Source organism: Canis lupus, chromosome 6 (genome assembly GCF_011100685.1).
Source record: "Canis lupus familiaris isolate Mischka breed German Shepherd chromosome 6, alternate assembly UU_Cfam_GSD_1.0, whole genome shotgun sequence".
NCBI lineage: Eukaryota > Metazoa > Chordata > Mammalia > Carnivora > Canidae > Canis > Canis lupus.
Window position 1 is genome coordinate 35,096,380 of NC_049227.1, and position 21,288 is coordinate 35,117,667.

At 43.7% G+C, this 21,288-nt stretch overlaps 1 protein-coding gene across 12 annotated transcripts in view; it reads right to left on the reverse strand.

The window, feature by feature from the left end:
* The window catches only part of RBFOX1 (RNA binding fox-1 homolog 1), a 2,034,214-nt gene that overhangs the window by 583,377 nt on the left and 1,429,549 nt on the right, over positions 1-21,288 (reverse strand). The window lies entirely within an intron of this gene.

Consider the following 21,288-nt stretch of genomic DNA (forward strand, 5'->3'; position numbering starts at 1 on the left):
GTTTCTAATCACTCGGCTCAAAGCACACCCAGGATTAATTAATTATGCATTTAATTTTTTTCTTTAGGTCCACATAGCCTGAGCTTCACTTGGATTTTCAGTCGTGTGATCCAGAAGCAAGGCTAGGATGAGCCAGAGTCTTGAAGAGGAAGGAATGAGGAGAGAGATCCCGTAGAGAGCATGGGAGGCAAAATCTGCCCAGGGATGAAGGGTCCCCACAGTGTGAAAATCCATCTTGCCCTGACAGGGCAGGTGCTCTTTGCTAAAGGCCCACCTGAAATGGCTGGGGATAGGCACTGGCCATCACAACACATCTTCTATAATATCGAGGGCCAGTAGTGTCGCCTACACGCCTTGGTAAATGGGCTCCATTTTATGGTCTGGTTCTAATCAGACAGTAGTTAAATCCCCATTTAAATGATCTGGGGAGAATTCTGAGGACAATAGTTATATCAGACAAGGAAACTCAGGTGCATTTGTGATATTTACCATAAACTCAAAAAGAAGGGATTTGTGCTACAGATGCCACGCCTCGATTACCCTTGCCCTACCAAAATGTGCTTCTAAAAATCAAGGATGCTTCTTTAGAGTGACCACATAATGTATTGTCCAAACAGGAAAAATGTACATGAGTTAGAGGAGATGGTGGGGTGGCATTAGTGACTATGCCAGGGACAGCAGATGTGAAGTGGGAGTGACAAGGCAAACTGTGACATATGGCCATTCTCCCTTTGTGGGGACTGGCTCACTCTACCTTCAGGTCAAATAGCTAGGCTAGAATGAAATCTAGGCCTGCATTCACTATGGATTCTGTGTATTTCTTGCATTTTTTTTTAACCAATGAAGCAACTCCTGACTCCTCACATCTGACAGTATATTGCAAGTTTTTGAAACTTTCACTAAAGGATAAAAAGGATTAGGAATAGACTTTTGATGTATATTTTATGTATTTTGTATTGAAAGTTTCTACTATCTCCAAAACAAAAACAAGAATCTTTATTTTTGGATATGCTAGAACCCAAAATCTATAATTAGGGGTTTTGCAATGCCCTTTAACCCAGAAATACCATCTCTGAAAATAGCACCTAAGAAAATAAGAGATACAAACAGATGCTTATTTACATGTCAATTAACTACAGCATTATTTGTGAAATTAAAAAAAATTGTAAATACTGTATATGTCCAGTAATGGGAAAATTAAAAGTATATTATAGGGACATTTGGGTGGCTCAGAGGTTGAGCGTCTGCCTTCATTCAGCTCAGCGCATGATCCTGGAGTTCCGGGATCGAGTCCTGCATCAGTCTTCTTGTGTGGAGCTTCTCCCTCTGCCTATGTCTCTGCCTCTCTTTCTCTCTCTCTGTCTCTCATGAATAAATAAATAAAATGTTTTTAAAAAATTAAAAAAATAAAAGTAAATTATAGTACACTCATATGATGGCACAACGTGCAGCATTTGGAACCATGGTTTTGAAAAAACAGAAATGGGAAATACTCCAAAGGCACTATTTATTTTTTGAGAAAAGAAGCTACAAAAGCACACAAATGTTATAATTTCTCTTTTGTTTTTAAAACACAGTAAAGGAGATTGTTTAAGAAGAAGGAAGAAAGATAAAAGAAAGAGGAAACACCTGGGTGGAAATATTCCAAAATATTCAAAAGAAAATGGATACAATTCTATAAATATACAAAATACATGCACATGGTGGATTATCCACGTGAAATAAATGACTTTATAGTATGTAAGGTTTATCTCCAGGAACTGTTAAAAAAGGAAGAGGAAGTAGAGCAAATCCACGGAGATAGAAAACAAATTAGTAGTGACCGGGGATTCAGGGAGGTAGCCATGAGGAGTGGCAGCTTCATGGGTTTGTAGTTTCCATCTAGGGAGATGAAAAAGTTCTCAAGTTAGATAGTGATGGCTGCACAATATTGTGGAGGCATTTAATGCCCCTGAATGGTACACTTCAAAGTGGCTAAAGTGGTAAGTTCTATTTTATGTGTATGTTCCCATGATATAATGAAGCGGGTGGTAAGATTCTGGTTCGAGGTGAGATGGAATGAGCGCACTTCACCCTGTCTCCGCCACTCAGTGCCAATGTTAAGAATGTGTAGAATGCACAGAGCAACCAATTGAGGTCTCTGCAAGGTAAGCGATAGCAGGTGGAGTGGGCAGGAGGAGAGAATTCAAAGTACCACTAGACAAGTGATGGGTCCTGCCCCCTTCCCCTCACCAGCATCTCCTGGCGTGCATTCAGGGCAGCCTAGAACCCAGAATTAAGCATCACAATACAGATAGAGAGAGATTCCCAACACTCTGGAGGAGGGAAAGCTGGTCTGTGACCTGAGATGCTCTGGTCCCAGGAGGTAGCACATCCCCACTGATTTTTCTCTGTCCTCTTCCACTTGGCCACAAAGGCAGGCTTATGTGTAGGAGCACAAGAACAAAGTAAAGAAGTACCAGCTCTCTGGCTGGAGGACAAGAAAGGGGAGCCCTAGGAAACAAAAAAAAATACCTTAAGCATCCTGGAAGGAGTTTGGAAGGAGGGAAGAGTTTGGGGAAATGACACCCCATAGTGCTTTTATGAACTCGACACTCACCCCAAGCCACATGAATAGGCATATGACCCAAACAGATACCATACACTTTGTGAACTGAACTGGATGGACCGCTGCTCAGATCCCAGCCTGGATGTTGGGGTGTGTACATGTGGGACAGATCCAACTATTACAGCAAAGACAGCAGACACGACAGCAATGAAGAAATGAAATGAAGCAAAATCCACAGAAGGAAGGTAAGAGCTTTCAACCTGAATCTAACTGGGTCAATTGCCTGCTAACACAAAAATATCAATAATTTCCATTGAGGAATAAGACCCAATGTCTCATACATTAATATTCAGTATACCCAGGATACAACCAGACTTACTAGGCCTACAAAGAAACCAGAAAATCTAAACTCACATGGGAAAAGACAGTCACAGACACTGATACTGGGATGACACAGATGTTGGAATGGTCAAATAAAGATTTTAAGAAGCTATTATAAAATGTTCCAACAAGTAAGGGAAAACACAGTAAAACAAATGAAAAAAAAAAAATAGACACTGTTGGCAAAGGAATCAAAGCTACAAAGAAGAACCAAATGGAAATTTTAGCACTGTAAAAACAATAATCTAAATTAAAAAAAAAAAAAGAACTTGGGGATCCCTGGGTGGCTCAGCGGTTTAGCGCCTGCCTTTGGCCCAGGGTGCGATCCTGGAGTCCCGGGATCGAATCCCACGTCAGGCTCCCGGTGCATGGAGCCTGCTTCTCCCTCTGCCTGTGTCTCTGCCTCTCTCTCTCTCTCTGTCTGTCTATCATAAATAAATAAATCTTAAAAAAAAAAAAGAATTCAATGAATGAGTTCAAATGTAGAATGGAGATAGCAGAAGAAACTCAATGAACTTGATGGGGTACATAAGAATAAAAAGTATCCAATCTAAACTACACAGAGAGAAAAGTAAATCCAGGAACCTGTTGGATAATACCAAGATATAACATTTATGTCACTGGAATTCTAGAATATAGACAGAGTTCACTGCAGAAAAATTATTTGAAGAAATTATGGCTAAAACTCCCCACATTTGGCAAATGATATACCCCTATAAATTTAAGTTCAGCAAACCCTAAAGAGGTAAACCCAAAGAAATTCACATCCAGATATAATCAAACTGCTGAAAACTGAAAAACAAAACGAAACAAACCACACTTTGAAAACAGCCAGAGACAAATAATCCATTATTTGTATGAGAGTACTAATTCAAATTACTGTGGATTTCTCATTTAAACAGAGAAAAATCAGGGAGGCCAGAAGAAGGTAGCACATGATTTTTTTTTTTTTTTTGAAAGAAAAGAAGTGGCAATCCAGAATTGTAATCCCATTAAAAATATCCATTAGTGGGATCCCTGGGTGGCTCAGCGGTTTGGCGCCTGCCTTCAGCCCAGGGTGTGATCTTAGAGTCCTGGGATCTAGTCCCACATCAGGCTTCCTGCATGGAGCCTGCTTCTCCCTCTGCCTGTGTCTTTGTCTCTCATGAATAAATAAATAAAATCTTTAAAATATATATCCATTAGACATGAAGGTGAGATATTAAAGAGACTAAAAAAAAATTCATTGCCAACAGACCTGCTCTCATAGAATTGCTACAGGAAGGTCCCCAGACAGAGGGAATCTAATACCAAGAGAAAATTTGGAACCTCAAGACGAGAGGAAGAGTAAAGGAAATGGTAAACATATGGGTAAATACAAATATAATAGACTAGTCTCTTGAGTTCTTTCAAATGTGTGTAATGGTTGGAGGCAGAAAAATCACAAAATTGCGTAACAAGGTTTGCAATGTACCTGAGATAAACCCAACATAAAGAGAGAAGAGCAAAGGGGCCCATGTGTCAATAAGGTTTGTACATTCCAGTTGAAATGCTAAAATATTGATTCTATGTAGACTAAGAGAAGTGAAGTGTGTGTACTGTAATCCTTAGAGCAATCCCTTAAAACACACACACACACACACACACACAACAAAAAGTGAAATACCCCAAACCAAATGATTCTAGAATAATTGGATGCCTGTATACAGAAACAAAAGGAAATGAAACACCCTAACCTAAAACTCACTACTATGTATACAAAAATTAACTGAAACAGGACACATATCTCAATCTAAAACTAAATTGTAGGTTCAATTAAAGAGTGATGACAATATTATTTTCTTAATGCTTTGCTGTGGTTTACAAAGTATCCTTTAGGTCATGCAGGACATTTATAATTGGAAAATATTTTAGTGTCTGTGGCTTGCAGAAGTACATGTTTTTACTGTTATTGTTACTCGTAATAGTGATAGCCTTCGTTTTAATCCAATAAATTGCTTTATCTAATAACAAGGTTAATATTTTTAACATGTGCCTTTAAAACTCAGAAGGGTTTGTCCGACACACACAATGACATTTAAACAAAACAAAACAAAACAAAAAACCAGGAGCCTACTGACCTAACCAATGTGAATTGATGCCATATTATGATGTTCCTATTACAGAGCATATGAAATACAAAATTCAGCAGTAGCCATGGAAATAGCTATGTTGTCCTGCAAATGAAGCTGATTAAGGAAAATGAGATTTGGAGATAATAAAAAAGGACATTTTTTGAGTAATTTCTATAGTGGACATTTGTGAGGTTTTTTTTTTTTAATTTTGCGTTTTTATTTTAATTTTTAGAAAATCTTTCCTGCATGGCATTCCATATTGTTCTGCCAATATTCTAATAGCATTATCCTGATTCTCTTTTTGGGCCACGTTCCTGTCTGATCCCATAAGTATTTTGTGAATTGGACTCTACCTGCTGCCTAATGGAGCCTACATTTGCTGTTATCTCTTTGGATGGAAGTCAACTCTGAGCAAGGTGGCCACTCGCCGCCCCTTCCTCTCCAAGTGATAGGGTGCAAATGGCCAGTTAGGCAAGATGACTGAGTCCCATCATGAGCCTGTGTATCTGTTGCAACTGTGTTCATCACACAACTCCACGCATGGTGACATGATGCTCTGAAGAGTCACTAGTTATTGCTGGACCTCTTAAATTTTTTCCCCATAACCATTATGAGAGAGGGCTAGAGAATAAAAGGCACCTGTAAATTCTTAGCATCTGTTATGAAGAAAGACTCTTCCAGTGCACTCTTTAAAAGCCAACCTTGGAAAATATCTTAAATGTACACTTCACAAAACGTCATTTCATTTGGAAACTAACATGTAATATATTTTTTTCCACTCATGGCAGTAATGCACAGAACCAATATATTTTATAGCCTAAATGAAAAAAGGGAAAGTGGGAGGTCTGGTGCTGCTCCTTTAAGATGCTTCCAGAGAATCAAATACCACTCTCGATAGGGCTGCCAAGTAAGCACTTATGAAAGGTTAGAAACTGAAGCAATAAACTTCAGCATGAGACCCTTTGCTCTCCTGGTTGAACGGGATGTTTAATAGCAGGGATTCATCTTCTCCCATCTCCTATCTACGTTGAGCCAACCAGGCCAAAGAATCTTTCTCAGAGTCAGCCTTTTTCATCTTCCACTGACTTTGAGCTCTCTCTTATAGTTCTTCCCACTTTATCCTGACCCTATTACTAGTTTGATTTCCTCTCCCACACATCAGCCTAGATCTACAATGGGAAGCACTGAGTCTTATTTGACTTTCTTTTTCTGGAGACCAGGACCATCTTTGGAATCCATTCCTTTCATGTGTTTGTCTATCCATCCATTCCTCCATGTATTCAACAATAAATGGATCCAGACACTATACAGACACTGTATATCAGACACTGTTCTAGGTACTAGGAATGCAGTAGGAAAAACAAAAGATTTCTGGGGCTCACCAATGAGGAAAAAGAGTAAATTCATAATTATCATAAAGAGAATGCTAGCAACAATGAAATATAAGATGTGCCAACAGCATATAGGAGGGATGACAACCTTGTTTTAGAGAGTTGAAAACCTGTGCTATTGTTTTTGTTTGTTTGGTGTCTTTTAGAAAATGTATTCAAAGAAAGAATACATTTTTAAAAAATCCTTTCAAGGAGACAGCAGAATGTGTGGAAATCCCAGTGAGATTATGAAGTGTGAGTAATTCAATATGGCAGAAGAGTCGAGCAAAAGAGGAAATTGATGAGAGATCAAGTTAAATTGGGAAAAGTACAAATCAAAAGAAAGAAGACACACAATAAATTAATGGATAAAAAGATGTGCAACTTTTCCTGTTGGAAGTAAGAGAATGTTAGAAATTCCAAATTTCAGGGAAATTGTGAATTATTCAGAAAAAAAAGCACCAAGGAAGTCTAGCAACGTAGAACTCAATAAATCAAATCAGTTGGTACCTACCTACATTTCTCAAATTCTCCATTTTCATAGTCATTATTAATTCTTCTGAAATAAGATGGGATTCCGTTTGAGGGCATGCTTCAAAATACCTAGGGTGACTTTTACAGTTTGCCCTCTTCCTTAATGCATTTCAGGATTACTGTACACATTTGACATGTGAACTCTGAGTTCCTACCACCTGACAAGCACTGTGTAATGGGAGGGCATGCAGATATACATGATGCATGATACATTTCCTAAAAAAAAAAAAAAAAAAAAAAATCTCAAAGAGAGGAGAAAAGATGAATAAAATGGAAATCATAGTGCCAGGTCATTGTGTGATAGAGAGGCACCAACCCAGTCAGCCACGTGGGGAAAATAGTTGAGTGAGGCATCGGTCAGGAGTTTTCAGAGATAAGAGTCCTCGATCTGACTGTTACTGGATGAATAAGAGTCGGGCAGGCTGACCTACCCAAGGATTTAGGAAGATGATATTGCAAAGAGCACAGTCGAAAGCAGGACAAAATAAGAGAGAACAACACAGGGTTGGGGTGTGGAGACAAAGAAAGTACATTAAAAACCTTTATGTTTGCTCATATCAACTATGCTAACAGGAAAACAATGATTTAAATTATTCAGTAAAATGAATTTTACGTTGCCAGTGGTTAAAATTCATCAGTATATGACATGCCAAAAAAAGGTGCTATTTGCTTTTTAGGAGGATTTCGGTTAATGCTCGCCACATCAGGAGTAGACAGTATCCTTAGCTCCATCTTACAGATGGAGAAACTGAGGCACAAATAGGTGGAGTGATTTTCTGAAGTTGCAAAGCTAGGATGTATTGGAGAGGGAACTGCAATTCAGACAGCTGGACTCAAGCCCCTCCCTGGATCAGTGCAGTACACAGCACCCGGCATCAAGGAGACTGACCCAAACCAAAGAAACCCACGTTTTTTAACCCAGTCTGCACCTCATTTGTCCTTAGCAAGTGCTCATCTGCTGCTCTGCCTGACATGATACCATTTACCTGCTTGTGGTGGTCTTCAATAGAACGTGAAATGACTACGCTATCTGGTCCCATAAATGCACGGATCTGCACACTTAAGCATTTTGTGGCCGGATGAGTTCAGACTGGGATACTTTCCACCAGATGAGATTTCTCTGACAACAGTTCACCAGATCCTTTTATAAGTCAAGTCCCTTCCTCAATGGAGACTGGAGGCTCACGGGCAGACTGCTTCAGTCCAATCATGGTGCATCCTCTATGTCATATGAGCCACATTGTATTATCTCCCCGTTCTCAATTTCCACATCTGAATAATGGGAATCAGTGGTGCCTATCTAGTGTCTAATTTTCTTGTGAGCACAAAATGAGACAATCCAGGTAAAGTACTAAGCAAAGCACCCGGCACATTGATATAATTCAACCAATACTAGAAATCGCTGTAGGGATTAGTGTGAGGGCCAGGGGTTTTCAGAAGGAACAGTAGGCCAAATGATTTGGGTTTAGATCCTGGCTTTGTTCCTCTTAGACTGTGCGAATTTGGCTGAAGTAATGACACTCTTTGAGTCTCAGATTCCTTTTCTCAAAAAATAAGGTGTATATATGCATACATATACATATATGTATGTATAAGTGTCTATTAGATATGTACACATGTATATGAATATACAGACGATTGCGGCCCTGAAATTTTTAAAGATTTGATAGCATCCTTTTGAGATGGGTGGGTAACTAGGCATTCCTAAAGCCCGCGGATCAGAGTATAACTTGGGATATACACCTGTTGGAGAGCAGTTGGCAGCTGTCACAGCACAGAATGTGCACTTCCTTTCCCTCAAAGATTCCTCCGCTAGGAGCTTCTTTAACAAAACAGAAGGAGGAATGAGGAGGGAAGGGCATACTTCTCCTAACACAAATCTGGAATGTAGAAGAGTATCAGTGTCCATCAGTACTAAAATGGTTAAGTGAGTTATAGTTCTTCTGTAACGGGGGTGGCATACCTTCCATAAGAGGCAAGTGGTGAATAATTTTGGCTTTGAGGGTCATAGAATCTGCTACAGCTATTCAATCCTGCTCTTCCGGTGAGAAAGCAGCAAAATCAATGTGTCCACGAGTGGCTGCAGCGGTGTTTCAATAAAACTTTATTTTCACTAAATGCTGTGGGCTGCATGTGGCTTATGGCCATAATCTGCCAACTCTTGAACTACACTATGGAATACTATGGATTCACTAGAAATTCACAGCTATAAAACAGTGTCCATGATAGAATGAATAAAACAAAGCAAGTTGAACCAATTTTTAAAATACGATTCAATTTTTGTTTAAAAAGTTATATATATTTATACACATATATAAAATATAAATATGTAAAAAGCATATAAAATATATGCTATATATAAATATATGCTATATTCATATTTTATAAAAATATAAAAAATATAAAAAGCATATAAAAATGAATATACAAATATCCATTCATACATGGGAAAAAGTCTAGAATGATAAACACCAAACTGCAAAGAAAAGCACAAAAATTATATCGTGGGAATGAGAATAATAATGGGGACAAGGAAGTAGAGAGGCTATTTCTCATAATCTTGGGTTCTGCTATTTCAACTTGCAATGAATGCCCGCTGCTTTTGTACATTCAAATGCATGGCAGTCATATTAATATAATTTTTAAAAGCTGAATAATAAGGTTATCGTCAAGATGAAAAAAGAAATTGGATATAGGGTATCAAGCCCAAGTCAGTCCTGGCACATAGTAGGTACTCAACTAACAGTAGTTATAAATTACTCCCAAGACACCAAAGGGTAAACCCTGGGTGGTCACCCTAGAAAAAGCTCAACTCCAATTCCAGGGACATTATATAGTTTAGTTTGCATTCCAGTCAGTGGAAAAGTGAAAAATAAAAAAGACTGATATGCCCTATGCTACTTCTGGGTTCTTAGATGAAGTGATTGTTAGAGATCTGAGTTGAGGAAGACCTCAAATCCCTGAATATAAAACAATCCATCGCATTGACTATAATAAAGTTTGTTGCTCTTTCCAAATGTATCCTACAATGAAGTGTGCTCTCTGATTCCAGGCAAACAGTACTATTTATGTCATATGAAAATACAGAGCCCATCACTTGTTGTGGCTAGGATTTTTGTTTTGGGGGGTTTTCTGGTGGAGTTTTTTTGTGATGTAAGGGAGAAAAAAAAAGTGTATGAAAGTAGTAATTGCTTAGGATTTAGGAAAGAAGTGAGGAATAATCAATTGGGAAAAAAAAATGAAAAGAAAAAGTCCCAACAATGAGTCAAGTCACCCATGATTAATTAACTCGATTCTGGCTCATGTTATATAAATTGAAGAAAATGCATTTTAGAGAACAAATTGAGGAATCCACTCGTCTCTCCCCCAACAATTTTATTTCAACCTTGGGGACAACTAGAATTTGCTCCTTAAGGCTTGTCTTCTTGTAGACGTGCCAGCTTTGGAGTGGAGACGCAAGCGTGGAGAGGACCGGAGAAAAGAGCTTGGTGAGGACTAAGTACCAACTGAGGGGGGAAAATAATGGGTTTGTTGTCACATATAAACTTGAGCAGATAAGCCCAAAGACTGAAAGGTCTACCGTATTTAAATGGTGGCTAACAATGCTTGTGATGATTTACTGAGCATATCCTGAAATCTCAAAATACCGAGTGTTTCTAGCACTTAACTGACCCCTGGTACGGTATGTGCCAGGCACTACACATTTAGCAGTGAGCACCTCTTCTCCTGCTGCTCCTTGTAAAACTGTATCATTTCCACGATATTAGGACTTCTATGGGGAGAGTCACTGCTCCAGATATAAGTCACGGGGAAGAGCTAAGAGTTGGTTATCTGATTAAAAAGAAGGTCAGGATGCCCGCAGAACTCGGACGAGCCTCAAATAACAGGTTTTAAAGAGCTGTTTCCTTTAGGAAGAAATGCTTTTTCACACTACCTGTGCCATGCACCCACTTGTTAAATACCCCATTAGCAACAGAGCTAGGCCTCCAGGTCTGAGACAAAGCCACCCAGGCAGACACACTCGAGAGACAGACACCAGGCCAGAGGTGGCAGCCACAGGCAGCACCTGACAAGGACCCCCTTCAGCCTCCCACATCCCTCTGCTTCCTGCGAGGATGCAGTCTCTTGGAGTTCCCGATTTCAGGCTTGATGCTGGCCTCCAAGTGACAGGACAGCAGCACCCTCCCCGCCCCCCAAGGCCAACCAAGAGTCCCCGCTGTTCGGACACACGTGCACACTTTTCCAAGTGAGACCAGAAAGCGTCGTGGCCATCTGATAACTTGCAAGGTGGGGGAAACATATTGCCTATTATTTATTCTAATAATAAACCATTACCCCAGGTACATTTTTATTCTCCGGATTTAATAAGGTATTTTGTGAACCGAGGCAGAGGAGGGAGGGAGAAAACAATCGTGGTTATTAGGAAGATGATTTCTGTTTGTTTCAGATGCAGAAGTAATCATCACTCCTTTCCTTCATAATCAAGGGTTATAATTGCCCCCCCACACACACACATACACACACAACCCTCCCCAACCCCTTGCTCAGGCCAGGAAAATTCAAACAATACTCACCAAAATGTCCTGAGGAACTAAAAGGTCTTGGCATGCTTCCCTGAACCAGTCTCCTAGGACCATCATTACCTTATAGCCAGAGAATTCTGATTATGGAGCAGGGGGTCTCCACATCCAGAGGCGGGAGAGGTTGGGGAGAGCCAGGTGGGTGATTTACCTACCCCTCTTCATATCTCTGCTGAGATGGGATATATGTTCTCAACACATTTTCACGTTAAGATGTTTTAAGTGGAGTTTTTTTCTTTTTTTTTCTTTCTGGTTAGATGTTGCAAAGCTCTAACGATAATTTTATCACAAGTTGATAATTTTATAATCTGCATCCCAATTAAATAGATTCAGCAGAGACACCCAGGCCACTGGCCTTATCTGGGCAGTCATCCTGACCATGTTAATTGAGAGGCATCTGAAAGGCATCTTAAGTGCAGCGGTTGAGAGGACCAACTCTGAAAGCCACATTTCCAAGGGTCAAATCGCAACCCTGCTACTTATTAGTTTGGGGACCTTGGAGAAATTCTTCACTTGGACCTGCCTGTCTACCCCAGTGGGTCATCGCAAGGTTTGAATGAGTTAGCATCTGCAAAGCAATTAGAGAGAGCGCCTGGCACACAGAAAGCACCAAACAAGTCTCTTTCCACTCTAAGAAAGGGAACTTAATCCAAAATCTGTTGGTTACTGTTGCTGTTATTTATTCTCTTTTATAGGTTGACAACGGACCGGGCCTGCCCAGCTACGTGCTTAAATGTGAGGTAGACGATACCACAGTGACAGAAAACCACGGTTTTGAAAAGTGGCTGGTGCTTCTGGAAGTTTTGTGCCGCGACATTAAAAGTTCACATCCACAGATCGTGGAGTATGTCAACAGAAATAAATCATGTAACAACCACTGCACTATCAGGGAAGAAAAAAAAAAATAGCAACGTGAACTAAGTCCCATTGGACCAATTTTCCAGACAAGGAAATAGGGACATAAATGACTTTCCAGTCGAAGGCAGCCCAGGTGAGCATCCCCAGGCTGGCTTTCTAAGCTCTGCTGCTATCTGCATCTAAAGAAATCTCTATATAGCCGGCCGTGAGCGAGAGGGCTTTACCATTCCTGATTTCTGTGACTTTACAAAATGTCATCATTTAAGAAATGGGAACAACCCTGTAGCTGGAGGAGCTTGAGGAATGTTCATTTTGTAATTTTCTAGTTCAATTGTCTGAAAGGGTTGGCTGGGTGGTGGCTGTTATCGTTACGGGGTGTGTGTGTGTGTGTGTGTGTGTGTGAGAGAGAGAGAGAGAGAGAGAGAGAGAGAGAGAGAGGCAGGGAGAGAGAGCGAGCGAGCCACACTCTTCCTGGAAAGCTTAATGGAAAGAGTGCTGGAAGATATATGCTTCATGAAAAATGAACGCTTATAACCCCTAAACTTAAAGAATCTTTACTGGAAGAATTCGGTTCACAAAAGTTCTGAAACAATGAGGAGGCAGGCATGTAAATTGCAGGCAATTTAAAAGGAAAATCTAGGTCATCTGGCTGTTTGCTTTGTCATCATCAGTATTAATTAGACGCTGGAAGTAATGACTGAGCTCAGAGAGCTCTTCAGATTTAAAATAATAATAATAATAAACCAACAGAGCACAGCTTTACCTTCGGAAAGAAAATATTTTCACAAGTAGCGTTCTGAAAGAACCTGAGTGGGAAAACCTTGCAATTAAATTCTGCAAAGGCGCTGTGAAATAATCCCAGGGGAAGTCTTATCTGTACTTAATATTCAAATAAATATTCTTTTTGTGTGCCGTGCATTCAATAGGGTGCATTTTATTTAATTTAAGTGTATAACGTAATCAGTATCATGAGGAATAATCACAAGGAGCAGTAGAACCCTTTAACTAGGATAAATGGGCCAGCTCCACAGTCGAATGGGCAATCGTGGGCGAGGAAGGAAATGCGAAGTGCGGAATTCCAAGTACAGTTTTCCCCGGATTGTCCTATAGCACCTTCATGTTCACAGTTTGGTCCATGGCCCAGCGGCACTGGCATCATCTGGAAGCTCATTAGAAGTGCAGTTGTCTCAGACCTCACTCCAGACCAAATGAATCAGAATCTGCTTTTCCAGGACCCCAGGTGATTCATATGCACATCAATGTAGAAAGGTACCAAGGTCAAGAAGGGTGCAGGGGCAGCTCTGCTCCAAGTAGTTGCACTCCCGTGTCTTCACATATGGTAGGTACCAAAAGGCTGCTGGAGCAGGCTCACTCCCTGAATCACCCCAGCCCTGAGGACAGGAGGAGAGGGGAGAGGGCAGGGGTCTTTCAGGCAGGGACAGTGCACAATCTGTGCATAGTAGGTGCTTCTGCTCTTTCTGCTGAACTGAATTCTGGGCATTTCCTTTCATTTCTGCTGACTCACTTTACCTTCTCAAATGAAGCAAGTCTTGCACCTCCATCTACAAACGTAGGGCATGCTCTCGGCCACAGCACTTGGGAGACTTTGGAAGTCACAGGAGGCTTAAGGCAGAGGCTATGCTTGCATCTGGGTACATCTAAAGCCTTTTCATTTCACATGGACCCAAGTCGGGGTCTTTCTGAGAGCTGAATGAAAGGAAACTGTGTCACCACCACCAACATGGCAGGTGAAATTCAAGCATAGACCTAATTAACAATGAACTCCTTGCTTATTGTGATTATTCAGGATTATCATCTCTAATTTCCAGCAGGAAATTTTTAAGATTTTATTTATTTATTCATGAGAGACACACAGAGAGGCAGAGACACAGGCAGAGGGAGAAGCAGTCTCCCTGCGAGGATCCCGATGTGAGACTCAATCCCGGGACCCCGGGATCACACCCTGAGCCAAAGGGAGACGCTCAACCTCTGGGCCACCCAGGTGCACCCCTCCCCCAGCAGGGAATTACCAGAGAGCTTGGGTGGGGGGAGCAGTAATGCTCCTCTAGCAGACCTCATATGAAAAGCTCTGCATGGGTGGTGTTCCCAGTGAGGAGCTGGCCAATTTGTAATTTGCTCATGAGTGTGGGTTTGTATCTTTTCTTTAAATTAAAAAAAAAAAATAGGATTGATTTTTAAAAAAAAAATTCAATTCTAGGGAGAACAGGAAGAGACACGGTGACCATCCAGAGCCTGCTGGCAGCCAGCAGAGGATGGAAGCAAAGGAGAGCCGGTTTCCACCGCTGGATGGAGCAGGGCCGGGGAGCCACAGTAGCCTCAGTAATGAGCGCCTTAAATAATGAGCAAGTCCGTCCAGTCAACTTGGCTGAAACCTTCCTTCGCAGCCACTGGCAGTGCTGCTGGAGGAGCGGAAAGCCTCCGTAATTACACTAATGAGGAGGAGATGAACTGCAGGTCACCACGGGTGAGGTGCTAGGCTTCCGTGGGTGCCGGGGAGGCGAAGAGGGACCACCGCGGCCAGCCGGGAAACAGGCCGCCTGCCTTCTGCGGGCTGCAGGGGAGACGCGGGATGCTGCGCAGCACAGGAAAGAGAGAGAGAGGGAAAGAGAGAAAGAGAGAAAGAGGGAAAGAGAGAGAGAAACAGAGAGAAAGGGAAAGAGGGAAAGAGAAAGAAAGAAAGAAAGAAAGAAAGAAAGAAAGAAAGAAAGAAAGAAAGAAAGAAGAACAGGAAAGAGAAAAGAAGAAAGAAAGAAAGAAAGAAAAGAAAGAAATCTCCATCTATCCATTCCTCGCCTCCTACCTCTTCCTCCCTCCTACCTCATTTCTTCCCTTATTCTCCCTCAGCTTCCCTCCAGCTTCCCCCTCCTCTCCCTTCCTCCCTCCCTCAGAAGCCCGAAAAAAAGAAGAAAGCCCCGCCCTCCCCCCTAAAGATAAACAGAAAGAAGAAAGAAAAAAAAAGAAAATAAATCCGAAATAAAGAAGAAAGAAAAGAAAGAAAAGCCAAAAAGGAAAAGTAGGCCTGGAAGTTCCCGTGACCCGGCCTCCTTCGGGGCTGGGTGCTGGGTGCTGGGCGCTGGCTCCGGGGCGTGCACCGTGCTGGGATCACAGTGGGTCACAGCACAGGCTTCACGAGGCCGACAGTCTGTTGCTCCCCAGGTTGTGGCTCCAAGACGTCCAGCGGCTGCCGGGCTGACAGCCAGTGACGGTCGAGCGGGGTCCGAGGCTAGGCCAGGTCCCTCTCTGTGGCCCCAGGTCCTCCTGCCCCCCGCCTTCGAGGCCGTGGGAAGAGGCACAGCCCGGGCGAGGCGTCCAGTGCCCAGTCACACAGGCCCAAACACGGGCACCGCTCTGCTCTGAGCCCCTGGTCTCCTTTCTCAAGTATCTTCTATTCAGGAGAAATACCCACATTTCTTCAGCTTTTCCTCAAATGACAGGGATGTGAGTCCTTTGTCTTTCCCGATCGCCTCCTCGAGGATAAAGGGGGGAAGGAGTCAGAGGGAGGTGAGTTCTGTTCCTGGATCTGCCACTGAATCTTTGGACCTTGAACACACCCCGTAAACTCCTGCAGCGCATCAAGTAGCTCCCCCCACAACTTCCCATCCCCCTGGCATCTCAGAATGTGACCTTATTTGGAAACAGGGTGGTGGCCCATGTGATTGAGGTAGGGATTAGGGTGAGTCGCTGACCTGTGACAGCCTCCACATAGGTAGGGATTAGGGTGAGTCCCTGACCCATGACAGCCTCCACGTCAGGGGTGGCAACGGGACACACGGAGGAGAGGCGTGGGAGAGCAGAGCAGAGAATGGAGAGACACGACCACAAGTCAAGGAACACCAGGAGTGACCAGAACTGGAGGAGGGAGGGGAGATCTTGCCCTGGAGCCCCAGGGAGAGCGGGGCCCTGCCAACCCCTTGACTTCAGACTTCTGGCCTCCAGACTGTTCCAAGCCATCCGGTTCACCGCATGTCCCCACGGCAGCCCTAGGAAGTGAATATGCTTCCTATGCCTCATTGTTTTCATCTGTAAACTGGGTGGGAAAGCCAGGACCTCAGCGCACAGAAGAGCTCCACATCCCAGGGTCTCTGCAACCGAAGAGCAGCCCTCTATCTTCATGCAGACATTTAGGAGGAAAAAAAAAAAAAAAGCCACCTGGGCAGACCTGAGAAAAAAGCTCATGGCATCACCCAAATCCAAATCACCAGCCATTACTCTTGACGTCATGACTCTTTGATATCAGTCTATCAATAACTTATCTCTGCCTCAATTTTCCGACTCTCTGTCCCCTATTCCTCCACTGGCCTCAAGGGGATCCCCTACGTGTCCCACAAAGGAGTCCTTGTTGACGGTCTTGCTGGAGTTCACAGGTGGTGCGTCCATCCCACTTTCCAAACCCACCACTCCGGTGAGAAGAAATGACATGCACTGGGTCGAGGTGATCCTAAACACACTGATCCACGACTCTACTTACACGCTTTCCTTTTTTTTTTTTTTTTTTACATGCTTTCCTACTTAATAAACCCACAGACCATGCTCCCGACAAGCTTCCCCAGATGTGAGTTGCAGATTTATAGGAGACGTCACCATCCTACACTCTCTAGGACCCTCCCCAGCTTCCCTCCATCTGTTTTGAAAATTGCCATGATATCTGAGGGTTTCCCATTTCCAATCCCACAGCCCTCTGCTCTTGGCCATGCATCCTCGATGGTACGTAACCATCTGGACCCAAGTTATGCTATTGTTTTTGCATATTCGTCTAGGTAAAATACTTAGGTTTATTTAGCGCTAACGTCGTCATCCTGAGGCTGTCCCAGCGATAGGGCCTCCATCACCCCTACCGAAGCTTAGGCCACCCTGAATAAAGAGGACTTCTCTTGACGGAGAGCAAAGATAAAGCAGTGGGGAGTTTGGTTTCTTCTAGTGGCCTCCCCACCCCCCCCAAAAAGATGCACAATCCCTTTCTGGTTCTAAAAATCTTTGGATTTTTTTTTTTTTCTGTTTTATGTTAGCATTTCTAACAAGCCTTAGTTTAAGTTCACGTGAAGTCTGGGCTTCTACACGGTATGCTCACTGATGTGGTCCTTTACACTTGCTGTGAGGCACACACACGCAGATCCCCCTGATACTCGCACCCTCTCTCAGGAGCCTTCTGCCATGCTGCCTTCTGTGCTGATCACAAATTTCTGGATATTCCAAGCTTTCCATACTGTCATCAATGAGCTCCACACCCCTGTTGGATTTTCTGGATACATTGAGTTTGGGGCTACGTCCCAGCTGGTGCACATTTTCCAAGAAGCCAGTAGCACTTGAACATCCTTTGGGAGTCTCTCACGAGTCGAAGTCACAATCATGTGTGGTTGAAAAATTGAAAAAAAAATTTTTTTTAGATGGGGTGGGGCGGTGATTCCTTGTTGGGAGTGAATGAAGAACTTTGGACGATCAAGCATCGGTGAGAAAAATTCTCCATCCCACCGGAGCCCTGGCTGAGGCACAGCAATTTTGCGGCCACCCATTTACACCCAGTTAGAGCGTGAGCGGCGTGCCAATTTGATTAGAAAATGGCTTACATGCAGAGCCAGCCCCGGCTATTAGAGGGGGAGCTGGGCTAATGAATCTTGGAAATGGGAAAGTCTGTCCATCCTTCTTCAAATCTGTGAGCCAATTATTATATTGGATCTTGACTTCCAATATTTCTGCAGGCTTCTAGGCAGTGAAACTGTGCCAAGCAACAGGCAGATGAAAAACCATGTTTCTCAGGGCTGCGGACACCATTTCTGTGCTGGAGATTAAATAAAGCGTGCTTGCTTGCTTTCCCTTTCTGCCTTCTTTCCTCCCTGCCTCTGCCCCTCCATTCCTTTTCTCTCTCTCTCTCTCTCTCTCTTTCTCGTTTTTGCTTAACACCCCAAAAAATGCAGTCTATCTGTTTCAGAGGTGAAGGGAAATAAATCTATCAGTCTTTCCTGGTAAAATCAAATAATTTGACTCTTCTTCTATCTAGAAACCTTTCCTTGTCATGCCTTTAGAGAGGGGTTCAGGGATTAAATCCTACATATGCTTGTGCCCTGGCTAGGTTTACCCAAGGATATTGGTCTTGGTCAGAGGAGAATGATATCAAGGATGAGAAGAAGCATAGTTAAGAGGTATAGAGCGAAAACGCTAGAGGCACACTGCTTGGGTTCCAGTCCTGGCTGGGCCACCAACTAGCTGCCCGGCCTTGAGCAAGTTACGTAGGCCATCTGCCCTTCTACTACTTCATCTGGGGAAAAAAATGGGAGTATTAGCCATGTCTGACTTGCAAGGTTTGTATTAGGCGTATATGAGTTCATATCTAAAAAGCACTTTGAATCGTTTCTGGCATAGAGACAGTATTATACAATGCTTGTTAAATAAAATAGACACAATTAACTTATCCAGAGAGACAATTCATCCTCTCTATTCATTTCCTTGTTTATTAGTTGCACAAATATTTGACCGCCTATTGCATGCCAAGCGAGTTAAGTGAGACATTTCTGCCTTCAGGAAACTCTCACTCTTTTATTATTTTTTTTTATTTTTTAAGGATTTATTTATTTATTCATGAGAGACACAGAGAGAGAGGTAGAGACACAGGCAGAGGGAGAAGCAGGCTCCTCGCAGGGAGCCTGATGTGGGACTCGATTCTGGATCCTGGGATCACGCCCTGAGCCGAAGGCAGACCCTCAACTGCTGAGCTACCCAGGAGTCCCAACTCTCACTCTTTTAAAAGAAGGTTGAAGGCAGCCCCAGGAGGCTCAGCGATTTAGCGCCTGCCTTTGGCCCAGGTTGTGATCCTGGAGACCTGGGATCCAGTCCTGCATCAGGCTCCCTGCATGGAGCCTGCTTCTCCCTCTGCCTGTGTCTCTGCCTCTCTTTCTCTGTATGTCTCATGAATAAATAAATAAAATATTTAAAAAAAAAAGAAGGTTGACTGTTTTTAAGCACTTGAAGGTATGAAAAATGTTCAGAAGAAAGGAGCTGGGGAAGTGGTACCCCCGACAACCATTAATTTCTCAGCAAGTGTCCTGCTGTCCAGACAGAACAGGAGTATGTGGGCCACTGCTGCCGGACAGCCGGACCTCTAGCCCTGTTCCCTCTAAGGGGTGGAGGGGATTTGGCTGAGACTCCAAGGGGAATGATGCCTGCTTCGGAGAAGACCAGCAGCTGACCCTTTGCAGCCTGCCTGCAAGCCCCAGCCGGACTCTGTATCACATGCTGCTCGTGCAAATCCTTCCCTTGTTCAGAACAGCAGGTGCCACATATAAACTTTCTCTAAATCTGATTTAAAGGTGGCACAGTGCCCTCTGGCAACAGGGCCTGAGAATTGGGGGAGCAGGGAGAGAGTTAGTAGGTGCGAGGGGCCAGGACCTGAGAAGTATGGTGATTGTCCTTCTGTTTGATAGACCCAGGGATCCAGGCCGTTCCTTTCTCCCTGCACTTTAGTGCAGAAGAGCTGCAGCTGCTGGGAGAGAGGAGAGGCTCTGTGAGTGTGGCTGTGAGGTGTGCATGTGCATGTGTGTGTGTGTGAGAGAGAGACAGAGATGGGCGGTATGTTGGGGGTGTGGGGAGGACGAAAGAACAGGAAAGGATGTTCAAGATAATCAGAGATGTAAGTGCTGCCCTACGCTGTCCTTCATTCATTTAATTCTGTGATTGTGAAAAGTAAATCAAGCCCCTTTGCAAAACCGTTTTGTCGTGGCACACAAATTAAATTATTAATTGGAACACACCGAACATGGCCTGGCAGCAATTAACAGGCCTGGAAGTCATGAAGGTGGAAGGAGAAACACCTGCCTTACACATGCTGGCTTTCGGCCTCCCCGTTGAGGAGGTCTTAACATTCCTTAGAGTGATCCTGATCCCGAGACAGGGGTGTCGGGGAGACCCCACACAGAAGGAGGGCGTCTTGGTGACGCCTCCACCCTGAGCTCTGGCTGAGTCCTGCCAGGATAGCCAGAACCAGAGTGTGCACCCAGCTGACTTCTCCCTCCACAGTGTGGTGCAGGGGCAGCTCCAAGACCCTGGGTGCCCAGCCCAGGGGCGGCTGCACCAGCTCCTTCTAGCCCTCACTTTCTTTCCTAAGCAAGGCTGGGGTGCCCCACAGGAGTCTGGGGATCCCTGTAGGCCCCTGTGGTGCAGGACAGACCCGAGCTGTCTTGGAACAACTCCTGGTTGCAGGGGTTTGTGAATCCCTGCCTGCCTCCCAGGACCGCTTTGGGTCGGGGCTGCTCCGGTTTGAATCCCTGCAGCGCCATCTGCTGGCCTCGTCCTCTTAGTGCGGAGGCGCTGCCTCCCATCGGAGACAAGGGAAGCTGAGACCCTGGCCCTGACCCCAAGCACTCCCCACGACCTCCAAGAAGGGTCCACCTTCTATCCAAGATCTGCCCAAGGCATGCTGCCTCTCCTGGGCCACGAGCCTGGGCAGCATGTGACTGCAAATCTAACACCCTGGGAGCTGGTCCCGTTCCTCTGCTCTCTCGTTGTGTGGCCTCCAAATGTCCCATCCCCTCCCAGGGGACCACAGTCTCCTCCTATATAAAGTGAGAAGATGGAAAGGGCGATTGCCAAGGCCTCATCCAGCTTTGGCATTCTGGGAGATGTGACTTTGAGCCCAAGTTGAAGACCAGCACCATCCAGAGACAATTGCAGCTTATGGCTTTTCAATCCTGGACGTACTGCCTCTAAGTCTTCACAACAAGGGAGGGCTGGGCACTGTCCAACATCTACAGGAGTTTTTGCGTGAGGACCTATAATTATTGCCTATTATTTAAAAAAAGTGCATGAGAGAAACGCTATGGATTATAAATTCATGGTAGATTATGTTTTAATGTTCCCCAAACAGAATAATAATTGCTAAACTGCTTTGGGTATCAAGCTTCATTGCACTGAAC